We start from the raw sequence: 14745 nt of genomic DNA, 5'->3' as shown, positions 1-14745 counted from the left end.
CTGCTTTAACATATCATATACATCCATATCATATTAATACTTTTCTCTATGTATTTATCCTGCTCCTTCTTTTTTCCTCCCGACTCTCTCCATCTCGCTCGGCGGCTACTTTACATCTCTCTTTCTCTCTCTCGCGCGAATTTACGTCTCTTGTTGGCCCGGATAATACACGCCATCTCGTGCCTGCAGATGTATACCTTATGGCAATATTATAGGCGCTATCTATTTCTCGTATTTATTGCACGGAGGAGATGTACATCGCGGCGAGATACTTTGGCGGAATCCTTAATCGATTCTCGTTAGCCGAGATCGCCCATTCGGATGTTTTCTTTTGCGTATATATGTACATAGAGGCGATATCGAATTTTTATTTACCGCAACTCGCGCACCATTATAAGTCACATACCGGTTCGACTGTACGCCTAGTATAACACGGAGCATGGCGATACATGCAGCAGTGAATAAAGGCGCGCGTAAACCTGCATACATAGTTTGCAAATTGCAGGCTTGACGCGATGGGCGAACATAATTTTCTCGTCCAGCCGCGCAAATATATTTTCTACTATTCATCTCAATGAGACGACTCACGACGTGCGCCGCCGTCCGCCGAGACAGGAGGACTATATATCTGTAATGTGTGCGTGCGAGTGTGTGTAGACGATGACGAGTGATGACTTGTTTATCCAGTCTCCGGCGCATGGAGCTGCCGCTGCGGCTTCTGCTGCCGGCTAGTGGTCTATCCACGCGAACGCGCGCCAACGATGATATAACGTTGTCACTAGGCTCACGTGACTCTGCAAGTACGAGTATACGCTCCTATTATATTTATAATAATAACGCGCGACGAGCTGCGAGTAATAATCATACGGCACTCGCACTCACACACACACACACATGGGTACACCTGCACATGGACACCGACTGCCGAGTGAAATACGTGTTGTGCCAACATCGCCGCGCGTTCCGAGCCTCCAGTGCGAGAGAGAGGAAAATCGCTCTAAGCTGGCCTACGTGTGTATTTACTATGGTATATATCCGCAGCGACGTCAAAGAAGAGAACAGAAAGAGGTAAATTGTATATATGTACGATTCAAAGATGCAACTACGGCGATAAGTTTTGATGAGTAATTTCCTATATTATATACGTGCGTCTGTATACCCATCCTACATAAAGCTAAAATCTTACTCGTTCTCTCGAGCGCAGCTTAATGCCAACGTACGACGATTAGAATCGATAATTGCCTTGGCAACTCAATTTACGCATTTGCGGATATACACACACACACACACGTCTTATATTATGCACATACGAGTTCGAAAGGATCGACGACGTGCGAGCATCGCTTCGTGATCGACCTCGACACTGCTGCAATTGTATTACTTACTCCATTATTGGTCAAATTCGGAATGTTAATTCGTTTTCCTACCGTGAAAAGATAATCTGCCAGTTTTCCAACGGCTTTGCTAGCTCTACTGCTTATCTAGATTTTCGAATGAAATTCGGAGCGAGCATAAAAGTAAAACATTGACGCGCAGATGCACGTATTAATTCGTCAAATACGTTCGAATATGATAAATGTATACTCATAACAGGAGCGCCGGGTACTTTGGGTGTAGATGAAAAACGATATAGAGAGCTCGCGATGAGTACGTTCGAGTTCGCGTTTCAAAAGCTACCCCCGCTGGATAGAATTTCGGGCTCGCGTAAGCGATATTCTCGTTTCAGACTTCGTTATTATACCTAATATGCACGGCAGCGCCAGCGATGATGATATTTTTGATGAAATGAAAAAATCAATTTCGAATATTCGAGATTCCATGTCTAAAAGCGCCATGTTTGTTTAGTCCTTTACATAATGCCGCCGTTGCTGCACTGCACGCGTATATATGAATACGTGCGCGACGGCGTCATGAATTTCAGGGAATTTTCGTTGGCGCAGCTCGATCGATGCTTTCGATTCTAATCATTGAAAAGTTTTTAACGCCGCCAAGCGGACGAGTATACACACACAGAGGTGCTCACGGCTGAAATTCGTGCAACGGCGAAAACTTTGCAAAAGTGAGCGTGAACTAGCAGCTATAGCAGTGCAGTGTGCAGGAGCGAGCAGCGTATATTTCACGCCACATTTGCCTGCTCTGTGCGGAAGTGTATATACGCTACATGTGTTTGTTCTCGGCAGCTTTTGCGCTCGAGCATCGACGTGGGAAACTACGAGCCATAGACGAGAGGATCCTGCATTGTCTAGCCTACTAAACGCGTTGAATTATAATACACGCCTATTAATGCACGCACGGCATAGCTGCAGTATATTCAAGAGGATTTTACCCGTAAAGACAAACCGACCGGGGATGTGTTCGATTCGTAGCCGTTTGACCCGTTGCCTGTGAATTTTCGCAATTTCGTCGATGAGAAACGAAGAAAAGTTATTGTGAGGTTATATCTTCACTCATCCCGCCCGCTTTTTATTGCAAAATTTTTTATACTAAACACCGGGTGAATATTACTGAACTCTAAAAAAGCAAACATTTCATGCTAGTCTGATTTTACATGGCTCTAGCAGGTTTGTGAACAACAATTCTATGTCAACAGTTACGGATATACCAACGTGCTATTTGGCACGATTTCAACCGTACTTCTAAACACGTTCGGAAATTCAAACGGGCGATTCTGCACCCTTATTTCAGTGGTTTGAACTTCAGATGGCGCAAGTGACTTGGCCCTTGGGTGCGTACTGGCCACTGGGCTTACTTATGCGGTGATACATCTTCAGTTCGAATCACTGAAAGAAGGGTGCCGAAACGTCAGTTTGAATTTCTGAACTTATTTAGAAGTACGTTTGATATTCTGCCAGGCATGATCCTCTGGAGTGGTAGTGCTATACGTATAAGCTGCTCCCGCATCAAGTACTCGAGCCAGCGTCGCAGTGTTGAATATATGTGTTGTGCGTGTGTCTGTGTTCTATCTACGAGTGCAAGTTGACAAAACTATTATAGTCGAGCGTACTATGCAAATGAGCCATTGCATTTACTCAGCCAATACTCGGGGGTAAGAAAAACATCAGTTACAGAACTTCCGGTTTGATAATTAAGCCGGCCTCTAATAGCCGCGTACGAGCACGAGCTGAAATATGCCTCGGTCGGTCTAGTCGGGCTGTTTAGCAGCTATCAGCTATACAACGTAGTACGAGATAAAGGAGCGCTTGGCGATACGCTCGGTAGACGTTGCTGCTGCAGGAGCAAATTAAGCGAGTCGCAATTGCAGCGGGAGAGGTCGCGCTTCGAGTGCCAACAAGGTCTCTGGAGTATCTGGAATACAGGCCGTTTCGCTGCTCGCCGCTGCTCCCCCTGCCTTGTCTGCTGCTGCTGTTGTTCTTGTTGTTGTTACTGCGACTATGAGCTCGAGTGCGAACTGTAAAGTGCCTATATCTGCGCTGCGACGATTCCCCGTATCGTCGCGACTATTTTGCAGACGTACGTGTTACTTTCTCGCTTGGCGTCGTCGTGCAACACAGCTCGACGTAGGCTCCGCGTCGATCGCTTTCGATAATTTCCATGAGATTATAAACGCGAGCCTCTTGTGCATCGGCGGAGAGGACTCGATACATCCGGGGGACGCTGGCTATACAATTAACCAGAAGATCATATATTCCTCGGCGGTAATCTCTGTTTTGCGCCTGTGAGCTGGAATCGAGATCGAAATTGCTGGATCGCGCATTCTTCGAGTATTCGCAGTCACGAATGTAGTTTCCGAAAACTACCGCGTGGCATTCGGTAATTATTGGGCAGAGGCCCCCTTCGATCGCGAGCGAAGCTCAGCGCTTAGCCCCTCGCTCGAAATTTGGATTATCGGTCCCGGCACGCTGCTCGCCCGATAATTAAACGATCGCGCGGATTTGCATGCGTAATTTTTTTCCTTTCCCTGGCGCGCGCGCGCGCGCGAGCACAAACTCGATACTCTGCACGGAAGGCTCTTTGCGAATATTTTTCTCGCGCTGCTCATCGTAGTCGTCGACGTTGGCTTTCTACTTGGCTTGTACAATCAGCGCAGAATTGGCTATTTTAGATGCTCGCTTTGAATTAACGAAGGTGAAATTGGCCGGAAAATGATCTTTCGGTCGCTGCTGCTTGCATATCGCCGTGCAAACATAATGAACGGAGCGAGGATAATCTAATTGGTGCGTGAAAGCTCTACCTCCAGTCGACGTTTGTGTGTGTGTGTGTATACATGTATTAGTACGAAGTCAAGTAGACGATACTGTGTACGCGTTAAAATACAATTACTCGGGCTTGTTTTCGCCTCTCGTCTCTCGTGTATAATGCTCGCCGCGCACGCTTATAGTCGTATAGAAGTAAACCGCTTGGCCAAGCTCCATCGGTGGCCAAAAGCTTCCTTGTATATCGTATATACAGCAGTGCTGATCCATCGCGAAACGACTGCACAATTATCTATATGATACGTGTTGGCCAGCAATGGAGCTTGCTTAGTAGAGCGTCTTGCGTATCGGCGACGCCCACGTGACTCTTACTACAAACATCGCAGACTGCACTATTTAGTCGACGCGTGACCGAGCGATGCGCGCGCGTATACATTGCACGTTGTACGCGCCACACGTGGCGGCTTCTGTTCCTCTTTTTTTCCTCTCTCTCTCTGCTTTTTCTTGCTTCTTTCTCTTTTTTTTCCTTCGCTGCGTGTGCCGTATTATTTGCCGAGGAGGTGCGAAGTAGGTAAACAGGGACAATAAGTCTGAGGAGGTGCTAAAAGCCACTTGTTTGGAATTCCTCGCTCGTTCGATCATATCTCGACGGCGCATTTCCTCGGCTCGCAGCTCGATGGGGCGGCTGTGAGAGAGAGTCAGTCGGTGCAGCGCGTGAAAAACGTTAAAAGGCCCTAACGCGGAAATATCGCTATCGGAGGCGAAACACGTATAGAAATTATACCACGAGGCGTAACTCGAGTAATGGATCTGCGCATACTAACAGTCGTGCGCGGCAACATTAGTAAAAGCCCATATCGTCCGCTGCACTATGCGAAGCCTTTCCACGTTCAGCAATAATTGCGCGGGCCGTCATATCAAAACGAATCGTTTGCATCTGTTATATATATATATATGTATAGCTAATATGGTTTGCGCTTTGTGAGCGCTGTATATACAAAGTGATATTCTATGTTCGTTTTAATGCTTTAATTATTTACATGCATTCGCCATTCAGGCCGGCTAATATCGAATCGACAGCGCGAGGATTCGCACCCATTGTATACAACGCGAACGTCCAGAATATAGTTTCCGAGCTCCAAGGATACAAGTTGAAAGGGGCGATTTTTTCGTGCTCCACGCGGATATTTCTGGCTTAACTCGCGTATATCGCGGTGTATTCGTTTCAATTAGCGGTGATTTTGCCGGTTTGGCCAGGGCGTAAAGTGGCCGCATTTATATTCGAGCAACGATACAGCACCATACGTACATAAAAACGAAAAATTAATAGGCGCGAAAATTCGGCATCGCGCACTCGTAATTCGCGGCCTTTACATTGTGACGCGCGCGCGCTTATAGCATGTTTAATGTGTCCGCTTCTCTGGCCGATATCTGCGTGTACGCAAAATACCGTTAGTCCCTCGGCCCAGCGATTTTTAGCGCATAATACACGCATAATTTCGTGAAAAGAAATATTTTTGCCCGTGTGAGGTCTGTCACGAGCAGCAGGTCCAGGAGGAGTACGTGTATATTATATGCGAGCTGCAGGTCGTATCTCGCGCGTGCACACGAGCGCAACGCAGCTGTCGCGCGCTCATCATTATTATTATTGAGGAAAGAAAAAAAGAATCGGTGTATCGGCCGCGCGCGCATCCATGTACGCACATAAAGATCCGGCAATGTTGCGCCGAGAAAATTATGGGCTTTCGTGACCGTAATGGCGCTAAGGAGGAGAGAAAGGGATGGATGTTACGTGTATTTTCGGCGGAGAGGACGTTGCTGCGGTGGCGGCGACTGATTTTATCTTCTTTAATTATATGCGCGCGCAGTAGCTTTGGTGGCGAGGAAGCATCGAACGAGGTGCACAGCTTCGAGCGACGACCGATCGAACGCAATTTCCGCCTCCAAAACTAGAAATCAAAGTTTCGCAGGACGAAAATAGCCGACGAATCGAGAGCCGACCTGTCGTAAGCGATCGGATGATATCGAGGTCGCCCGGAGCCAATCGAGCTCGCTGTATATATAGAAATAAAAGTGCATGAAAAATGCATACTATGCAGCTGTGACGCCGCGCCGAGCCGCGCCACGATGTGTATAATTACAAGACTCGGCGATAAGGTCTCGCATCAGCCGCCACCGCCGCCGCCTCGTCGCTGTCGATTGATTCATCCTTAATGGAACGAGTACATGAATTTTCTATCATCTCGAGCTCGAATAGACGCGTATGCAGACAACGTCGTAGTCATCGGCGTCGTCGTCGTCCGTTGTAATATCTTCATTTGGCTCTCTGCGATAAGTATCGCGTGCGCACACACCGAGAGCGCGAGTACAAATTTGTGATTCAAAATATGACTGTACGCGCCTGTAAATGTAAACGCTATGTATACTAGGCATGGTAGTGTACGCGCCGAGACGATATTAGCACTTTATGCTCTGTGACGAGTACAGCGTGAAGTGCATAGCGTCGAGCCGCGCGTGCGCTTACAGTCCATAAATTTTTGACCGTTATGATGCGCTCGCCTGTATAAATTAGAAATTAATGTTATATACACGCATAAATATTCGCCAATGTTGATTGTTCGATAGTGACGATAAACCGTTGCGTTTTATTGCGAGGATGCGTCTATGTGCAAACGAGACAGCTCGAGCTGCACGTGCTCACACGACTTTTTTTCTATTTCATTGTCTCCGCGAGCGATAATTGCTTCTCTTGCATAATCCATAATGCTGCTGCCGCTGCGCGAGATGTGCGCTCGTCGTCGTCGTCGTGGTCCGTATAGGAAGCGCGAGGAGGGAAAAATCGATAGGTCGCAGCAGCCTCGGGAGATGTTGTTACTCGGCTTTGCGGCTGCTAGTGCTGGTAAAAGTTGTCGAGAGCGCGCCGTGAGCTTCGTATTACACGCGGCTGCGGGTGGATAGGCCGTGCGCACGATCTAGAGCAGATCTAAACGCAGGGCAGACGAAAAGTCGAGCACGATCCGCATTACAAACGAGCCAATATTTCCGTAGCGATATCGTCCGATGATTTGTCCAAGTACGCCTAGAAGAGGATAGCGTAGTCGCGTGTCAAATCGAGAGCGTCGAGTGCGCCCTTTCCGCGCAGTCAATTTGACTGACAAACAGCGCCAACTTCTGACGGATCGGCATTAGCCTGCTCTGGCTTGTTTCTCTAGTCCAGACCCCAGGGGCGCCCCCGTATGAAAAAATATTCGAATGGAATATTTTCGTTGTTTCTTGTGGAAAATGGTCGTCTGAATCCGAATCTGCATGTTGGTAAACCGGAAAATGGTCGGAAAATTTTTTAAACAATTTTCTTTACACAAATTGCACAAATTTGAAATTTTCCACCCAAAACTAATTTTTTTAGGTTTTTGGGGTCATTTTAAACAAAAAAGTACTCTTGTGATTTTTCTCTAAAATTGATATTTTCCGAGATATTTAACATTGAAATTTCGAAAAAATGCAAAAATGGCGGTTTTCAACCCTCTGTAAAAGGGTTAAAAATTATGAATTTCGATGTTGGCGATAGTCCTACATTATCTTTATATCTTCATTAATGAAATGAAAAAATGAAAATTTGTAAAACTTAATTGTTAAGCTATGGTTTTTAGACTCAAATGATAGGCGCGTGTATACGTGTATACGTGTATACACAGCGGCCATACGCTCACGGCGCTCACACGTATACACGCGCCTATCATTTGAGTCTAAAAACCATAGCTTAACAATTAAGTTTTACAAATTTTCATTTTTTCATTTCATTAATGAAGATATAAAGATAATGTAGGACTATCGCCAACATCGAAATTCATAATTTTTAACCCTTTTACAGAGGATTGAAAACCGCCATTTTTGCGTTTTTTCGAAATTTCAATGTTAAATATCTCGGAAAATATCAATTTTAGAGAAAAATCACAAGAGTACTTTTTTGTTTAAAATGACCCCAAAAACCTAAAAAAATTAGTTTTGGGTGGAAAATTTCAAATTTGTGCAATTTGTGTAAAGAAAATTGTTTAAAAAATTTTCCGACCATTTTCCGGTTTACCAACATGCAGATTCGGATTCAGACGACCATTTTCCACAAGAAACAACGAAAATATTCCATTCGAATATTTTTTCATACGGGGGCGCCCCTGGGGTCTGGACTACTCAAGGTATTATACAACACATACACGAGTGCGCGCACACACACATACACAGCATTCCAGAAATGTTTCGCGCGTCCGAGACTCTATTTCAGCTCTTCTCCGTTTGCCTTCGTCAGTGTGTGTGTGTGTGCGTCTGTGTATATCAGAGTAGTCTGCAGTCGAAATAGGCGTAGTCGTGTGTGTGTGCGTTGATGCACTCGGTCTTGCATACATACATGCATACATGCTATGTACGTACAAACGCGTAACGGTGTTTTCCACTCGTTCGCACATGCGATCCCACGCTAATAATTCCCCCGTACCCCCTCCCCTGCAGTGCAGCGGTGGCAGCGGCAGCTCGAGTAATGCACGCATATGCGCGCGCTGCCGTACATTGAGCGATGCGTGCGTAATAAACGTGAGTTTGCGGCTGCGGCTGCAGCACCGACTGATGAAGAAAGTAAAAGAGACTGCATACATGCGCTGCGCCAAAGAAACAGGTACCCGTACATGCATGTGTGTGAGCAGCGAGGCGAAGAAGGAAAAAATGTAGATCGCGTCGAGTCGGCCTTTAAACGCGCGCGTGACGCCGTTTTTGGAGCGCACCTCGCGATGCGCGAAACGGCCTATATATCGACGATACATCTGATTTATAGGGATACTAGACGAGTGTCGCAGATAGCGATCGAGCAAACACTCGCTACTCTATATCTATCTCTCTGAGAACGATCGTACACAGCGCGTCGTTTGGCCAACTGAGTCATTATATTCCGTGCGCGGTAATAATTGGCGCGGGGCTGTTTTTAAGATTTTTACGAGGACTCGCGAGAACCAATATAATAGGGGCCATAATCTCGCGCGCGCCAGCTGATCCTTAATTGCCACTCGCGACTCAACTTTGTCGAGTCTCGTAAAAGGTAAATATTGGCGATAAATAAAGTTTTGCGGCGCGGTTTCACGCCTTCCGCTGCGATCTCTCGCTCGTGCGCTGTATACCGATCGACACGCGCTTGGCACACACACACACACACACACACACACGAGCCTCGGCGTTGTAAATCAATCCCGCGCGCGCTCGAGCCTCGCCTTTCAATCGCTCGATCAGCGTCGTGGCTCATCCAAACGATTCGCTCGGATACGCCGCGAGTCGTTCATCACCTCGCGCCTATTTACATTTGCATGGGCCAAACTCGAGTTTCTACCTGTACGTTATGTGTAGGCATAATGCACACGGGCGAAAGAATGGGTCGAACGCATGCCGTGTATCGCAGGCTAGCGAGATGCCGATCTGCCGCGGAGAAGGTAAAGCCCGCAGCCTTGACCTTGCACTTGATATTTCTCCTCGTAAAACTGCTCGCGCGGTGCAACGCGCAGCGTGCGAAAAAGAGGCCGCTTACGCTTGCGTCACAGCTGCTGCTGCTGGTGCCTCGCTCGTGTTCAGCGTATATTTCTCCGTGCGACAGCTATCCTGCAGCACGCAATGCTACGTACGTACTCTGCGGCTCGGAGCTCTCGAGCAGCAGCTATCTATATAGGACGTGTTGTTTTTGCACATATAAATGTTGCGAAGCGCGCTGCTCTGAGAATTAGGTTTCTTGTCCCTCGCGCGCGCGCCACTGCTGCGCCAGCAAAGCGAGGAAAACTAGTTTTCAAAAATTATTTTACGACTTTATACATTATACGTGCATTGTATACGCTCGTATCAAGCGAATTCAAGCTAATTGGCAAATTATTCTAATCTAGCCAGAGAAATTCATGCTGCAGAGGGATTTATACGAGTATACCGCAAAACGATGGGGGATCGATGTGACGTTGGAAAGTTTTGATCGCACAGCTCCGACTTTATTGCACGCATCTTTACAACCGAAAACGACTCGCACGTAAGAATTTTATTTATTTTTCGAATTTTTTTTTGTTTTTTGTTTTATGTCTTTCTTATTTAAACTTTCATCATCATTAGCGTAAACTACTTGCCCTCATATTTTTCGCGTTTTGTGCTTTAATAATTTTTCTAGCTTTCGCGTGATTATAGTGTAATTGAACAAAAATATGTACAAATAACTTTTTAAGAATCCCTATGTTTTTTAAATAGAGCCATTTTTTTATTATGAAATTAGTCAAAAAACTCGAGGAGAAATAAGATTATTATACCATCATGTTTCGCAGCGCCAACGCGGACTATGAAGATAAAATCAAAAAAAAATGCATCCATGTTCCGACAAATTGTCGTTGGTCGATATGGAATCATCGAGTGACACACAATTTGTCATAGGCCAATTCGATCGGTTTAGTTGGGCATTTCGCCAATCGCAATGTACATGCTTTTCTTGCACAGCGCAGAATCGAGGGAATAATACAGAGCCTAGTCAATGTACAACACAGGCGCAACGACGAGCCCACGCAAGTCGATCAAAAATTATAATGCAGAACAAACACTATATGTGCACTCGAGTATCCGTAGAGCTTGTTTTATTACGCATATAGTTATGCATGTTATATAGGCGAGATATTATACACGCGCAGTATAAGCCCGTAATTCGTAGGAGTATTTGAACGAGGCATCTCTCTCGAAGCTTACGTAAGCAAACACTATGCGCGATATCGATGACGATTATTCAAATTGAAAGTAAGCGTGTTTAATCCGGCCTGCTTTTGCTAATTCGACGTGTACTTATGCATGCTTACATCCGAGCAACTTGAAAAATGCCCCCGAGTCCAAGTCGTAGTCTTCGCTTTGCGCGACGACGAAAAAAAAAAAAATAGTGTCCGAGCGTCGCCGCGCACTCGCGTATCCTATTATATCCGCGGATACGAAGTATTAACGGTATACGTGCTGTAGGAGAGCTGCGAGCGAAGCTCCTCCGTACGCTTCCCGCTTTTAGTCTAAAAACCGCGCGCGCGAAGGAGGTGAAATGAAAAAAAAAGGAAAACAAGTACTTTCCAGGTACGTTGGTAGCTGCTGCGTAACTGCACTTTTGTCCAGGCGCTGCTCACTCGATAAGAGAGCATAATTGTGACTACGGGCTTTTTGCCACACGGACACACACTCGCACACATTCACACACGCGTGCAAGTGTGCATAAGCACGCGGAGAAATGCGATTTTCTCGCGCGCTCTCGAATCGAAGCTTTCGCGCGCTTAAATATCGTCCCCTTTGACGCCACTCGCGCGTTTGTTGATTTTTCGCACTCGACTTCTCCTGGAAATATATGTCCCGCTCATGCAGCCTGCCGAGGACTTATCGGACTTTGCGTATTCGCGCCAAACGGGCATATCGTTAAAACGAGCAAGATTAGCATGACATATATTACACAAACACACATGTACACGAGAGCAATCGTACGTACGCTTCTCGAGTACAGTAAAAAACCCGTTAAACCGACTTCTGACCATTGGAGATTTCCGTTTCGTAGTAATAGCGAGGCGCGAGCGCGAGTGTATCTTACTTAATGTAAATTCAAGTGCGCCTCTAAGGCAGCTCGAGCAAGCACGAGGCACAGAGAGCGCGACGAGAAAGAGATGATTAATAAACCCCCGACGATCTCGTCTTTTTGCAGCTGTTAACTTGTATAATACGCGCGGGAGAGTCGTACTATTAAATTACGAATTAACGCTGATCATCCCTCTCGCGTCTGTAATGTACGAGACGCCTTGTAATTTCAGCGGATTATATTAGACGAGTCCTCTTGTCGTCGACGCATTTCTCCTTCTTCTTTCTCTCTATCCTTTTTTCTCTTCTCCCGCACTCGCTCAGCGCCTTCGCGAATTTTAATCTACTTCGATTTATGTGAATCATTTATTCGCAGCCAGTGCGGGAGGACTTTTAATGTCGTTGGATTATTCATTCTAATGAATATAACGCCAATTCATAAGCGCCTATATAAGCGGGCCGATCGATTTCCGTTATATTTAAAAATGTCCATCCTCGGATTCGGCCCTCTCTCAAATTTCAATAATGTCCACCGAGTGGCTATAATTAAATTGCAGGATTTTCATTACACCTATATATAACGTATACATGCACACTTCGAAGCAGGCTTGCCTTCATTGTTAGCACGAATTGGCAGCTCTTTTTCTCTTCCTTTTTTTCAATGTGCCCGTGCAATTTAAAATAACGAATTCGAGAATAGAGTTGAAAATTGACACGCGTATATCAACGAATACACTCGACAACTAAGTTTAATTCTTGACTGAATGCGCACAAGAGCATAGAATTCTAGGCGCGTTCGCGTATATATACGAGAAAGGGAAAATGAAATATCTGCCAAGCTGACCTAGAAAATGGCTTGATCAGTAGTAGTGCAGTGCCGCGGGGTGGGGTTTTGCCGGCATCGCTAGCACATGTAGATCAGGCTGCGTATTAAATTTTACCGAACGTATTTTTATCGATTGTATATCTGCGAGTGAAACTATTTTTAATGCTCGCTCGTTGGCGCGCGCGCACGGGGTAAATCCGATGCATTAGCAGCAGCATCAGCGGCAACAGCAGCAGCAGTTTCGCGCGTAGATTCCATCGGTGAGAAAATTCCTGGCCGTTTGCGCGTGTTATTAGTCGCGCGCGAGTGCAAGATAAGAAAGAGGAAACATCCGCGCACGCGTATGTATAAATGCGTCTGTGTATGCGGCACGTATGTATATAAATCATAATGCGCGAGGCAATTTATCGGTGCTCGCGGATCGGTGACATTTGTCGCGGCCGTTAAATTGAATGAAACTCGACATGGACGTCGGACGCATAAAATACATATAAATAATCAATGATTGGCGAGTGTGATTAATGCCTATACGAGGCTAAGATAAAACGACCACCCACTGCAGAAAGAGTCGCGCGCGCGCTATCAGAGTCTCATCTTTTAAGCAAAGGATCGTGCGTCTATCGATCACAAATCCACACACACACACTTACATAGAAGGTAGTGCAGCACGTAGAAACAGTTAGATACAGCTTGCAAGGACTCAATGGCATAGCAACAAAAGCCATTGCGCGCAGGGATAGCAGCAGCTAAGAAAGAAAGAGGATAGAGCCATAGGTGGGCCGTCGCAGCAGCAGCAGCAGCTGACCGCTCGGCTAAACTGCACCGCTAACCGGAATGAGAGAGACCCCGAGGCTGTAGGTATACGCTACAGCACAGACACTCATGCACTTGCAAACAACGAGAGCATCTTTCGCCCCACGAGTCGACGACGATGACGCTCGTCTGTCATCGTGTATATGGGCTAAGCCATAATTAGGGTGATGACCAAAAAATTTTATCTCTTCTAACTACACCAAGTTGTAGTTTATATTGAAAAGAAATGATCCACCAAGTAAGAGACCCCAAGGTCTTGTAGTTTGGTGTGTGTCGGGCTTCAAAGACAAGTCTTGAAAAATGACTTTTTTCTGTGTACCTTCACATTGGGCCTGAAAAAATAATAAAAAATAAGCTTTTTATGGAAAATTTCATGAGAAATTCAATGAAACTATTATTGAGTGTGTGCGATGCATACTACCTTGTGTATTGCCAAATATAAGGTTAATATTAAAATATAAACATGTTCGTATCCTTGGATTTGGCTCATACTGTCAGAGGTTCTTTCTTATGTTAATAAGAAGCTCTCCAGCGAGTGGCATAATCGGCAGACTTATTTTGGCCAAGTTATAGCAGTTAACGAGGATGACAGTCCAATAAAATGATTATTCCTATATGTCAGATGATAAATCACATGTTGCTTGCTGTACAGATGACCCAAACTTCAGCCAATAGATCCTGAAATGTGCCTGAAACAGAACTTGAATGACAATATAATAAAATATATAATGCTCATTATATTGCCAATAAATAATATTACAAATTGAGCTAAGGCGTATACAGATAAATGATTATTTACCTTAATGCGCTAAATATCATTTACTTTGCATACATCCCACCAATTTATTTTATCTAATCTATACAACAAATCTTTTTTATATTATGAAAAAATCTTAAAAATACTCACATAGCTGTATTGTGTTGTGATGAATACTGTGCATCACACTTGTACCTGGATACTGCAACTTGACATCTGCTGCTGGAAGTCGAAGTCCCTGGCTGTAATAGAAACCTGAAATCATTCACACAAAGTATCACTTGTCTTGTTTGATATATTTTAATGCACCAATAATTTGATTTTTAAAAAACTTATCTAATGACTATTTATTTACATGTCAACATAACCATGCAAGTAATGTTGACAACTTTCCATGGCACAAATTTAACATATTAAGTAATGAATCCCCTACACTACTTTTTAATCACTTAACTATAGATTTTTTAAGTATTTAACACACAAATACAATCTTTCTATTCAGCATCACAGCGAATGATAGTTGTAAGCAGAACACGTAACTGAGACAGATGCAAAATATGTGTAACGCAGTGCCGGGCGCCGGGCGTATTCTACACCTG

The 14745-nt window shown here is 45.1% G+C and overlaps 2 protein-coding genes across 3 annotated transcripts in view; one reads left to right on the top strand and one right to left on the bottom strand.

Moving 5' to 3' along the window:
• The window catches only part of LOC106648138, a 30270-nt gene that overhangs the window by 8099 nt on the left and 7426 nt on the right, over positions 1-14745 (bottom strand). The gene's annotated exons all lie outside the window — the stretch shown is intronic.
• The window catches only part of LOC106648136 (suppressor of lurcher protein 1), a 168035-nt gene continuing 154189 nt past the window's right edge, over positions 900-14745 (top strand). For both annotated transcript variants that reach the window (XR_002763443.1, XM_023458605.1), the window contains exons 1-2: positions 900-1068; positions 10064-10200. The gene's annotated coding sequence lies outside the window, so the exon portion shown is untranslated. The remainder of the gene's footprint in view (positions 1069-10063; positions 10201-14745) is intronic.

This window comes from Trichogramma pretiosum, unplaced genomic scaffold (genome assembly GCF_000599845.2).
Source record: "Trichogramma pretiosum strain Unisexual culture from Peru unplaced genomic scaffold, Tpre_2.0 scaffold24, whole genome shotgun sequence".
NCBI classification, from domain to species: domain Eukaryota; kingdom Metazoa; phylum Arthropoda; class Insecta; order Hymenoptera; family Trichogrammatidae; genus Trichogramma; species Trichogramma pretiosum.
This window is presented reverse-complemented; position numbering and strand designations above follow the sequence as displayed.